This window comes from Antedon bifida, chromosome 10 (assembly GCF_963402885.1).
Source record: "Antedon bifida chromosome 10, ecAntBifi1.1, whole genome shotgun sequence".
NCBI lineage: Eukaryota > Metazoa > Echinodermata > Crinoidea > Comatulida > Antedonidae > Antedon > Antedon bifida.
The window spans coordinates 14369927-14372271 of NC_136235.1; positions in this window are offsets into that span (position 1 = coordinate 14369927).

The following is a 2345-nucleotide window of genomic DNA, read 5'->3' on the forward strand; positions in this document are numbered from 1 at the left end:
TCTGAGGTGCATCTTTATATAATTGTGTGTATTGATATAATGTATATATTAAACTGTGGAACTCACAAATTGTTTAAAACTTTAATTTCTCTCTACAGATTTTATTATAACTGCAAAATGTATTGTATTAAATATATGATCGCCACAAATTTAAAATAATAGAGTATTCTGGTTCTTTTGTTTGTGTTTGTATGATCAGGGAAGACATGAAATTACAATTTTGCAATTTCACTCTTCCTTGGTACGATTTTACTTGTGAATGTTGATGATAAATGGATGGTACTGAGTGATAGTCGATGATACATCCATGCGTATTCATGGGCCGGAAAACAGGTTCATCTTACAATTTGCACTCCAAAACACTGAGGGCGTGATTGTTAACCGCGATAAATCATGTTTATTGCATGTACATGATGTTAATATGGTCCAATAGGATAGGCCTCCCGAGTTTGGTGTGTTGTGTCGAATCCAGGGTTTCTGAAACGACGAATACGGATACGTCAAAAAATGTGGGACGTATCCGTTTTCGTTATCGTATTCGTAGCTTTGCGAAACCTCCCTAATAATAAAAAGAGGGGGTGGCGAAAACGTTGGCAATCGAGAGTTTGGTATGAAATCATAATAAACCGTTTGGGGGCGCTAATTGTTTTATGCTGTATAGTGCCTTTTTAAATGTTTAAATTAATAATTCATGGTGTATTTTTTTATAATAACATTCGAATACATTAGGCCTATGTGTTGAATACTGGCAACAAAGCCAGAGTCGCCTCCTTCTTTGAAATTTTATGTCAAATGTTGGGCCTACGATATCTTATTATGTCTATGTATGAATTTGGTAGGGGCGGGGGGCGGGGGGCGGGGGGACTAAATGTTATTGAAAATTAAATTAATTAATATTTTAGTTTGTTTGTTTATTTGAATGATTAACAAAGTCATGTTAACTGCTTATGAGAACACGATGGGACTGATTTTACACCTATGACCATTTATGAGATTGAACTGTTGTACATGATTCGCCCTTGTGCATTTAAAGTATTGCACAACAAGACATATGAAGGGCGTACACCGTGGTGACAGACGAACGAACTCAATTTCAGTGCAATAACCGATGTTTTTAACACTTTCTATTCGTATACTGTGATTTGAAATCACAACTACTACCAAACGGATTCTTATCAATTACTATTAGCAATTTAACCGTCCAATACGACATAATAAATATTGAAATGTATATATAATGTATCATGAGTTTTATTTACCTAAAAGTCTTTTAATGTTCATGTTAATTATGGCAGCACACTGTTTCATGTGTTTGAACAAATACACATTTCATACGAGTCAGACGAGACAGTCATATCAATCATTTACAAACAAGACTACATGAAAGTTTAAGATTGGACACATAGAGGGCGCAGTATTAATGGAATGAATTTCAATGGACCAATGAGCGTCGAGAATACACAAAGCTAATTGATACCAATTTTAAATGGTGTTGTTTATATTTTGTACCTCTTGTGTAAGTAGTAATTTAACAGGTACAATACATAATTATTTTGATTCATATAATTATTTTATATAGCATCGCCTTATATAATTCTTAAAAAAAAAAAAAATTCTTTTAAAAAGAATAATGGAAATTATTATTACGGTATTTATAATGAAAAACTTGGTGAGCGCTGTTTCTCGTGTGGACTTACTTTTACAACGCGTCACAGTTTCCATGCCTAACCTACGCGCGCGTCACGTTACCATAGGCTCGTACACAAAGTTACCAAGGAGGTACGGTGTCAACAAACCTTATCGTTCTTTCTAAGCACGCTGGAAAGTAACTTACCTCAGTGATTTCTTAGTTAAATATTCGATAATTATACTCGAAAAGATTTTATTTCATTAAGATGGCTGAAAATAAACAATCAGTTGATAAACTACAACAGCAAAATGAAGAATATCGGAAAGAAAACGTGAGTAAAGACTGCTTGATTTTAAGCGATACTTTTAAGAAGGTACTGCGTGAAATGTGATAGGAGACAAGAGTGCGCAGAAGGAGTGTTCGATTGTTCTGTTGTGCGAACGAGTTGTAGCCTATAGTCAGGGTGTATTTTAATTATGTCAATATTTTAATCGATCGACACAAATGTAAAATTTGTATTAATCATGTCAGTCCTAACACTATTTAATCTTAGGCATTTTATGGTTTATTAAGAAGCTGTTGCTTACGATGTTTATCTTATTTATTGATAGGCACGTCCATCCTCTCCATGGTGGCGTCGCTTTTCGCGGTTCCGTAGATTCTTTAACCGTCGCAATAGACGACAACAGCAGGTAAGCTAACCGTTTATTCCCGA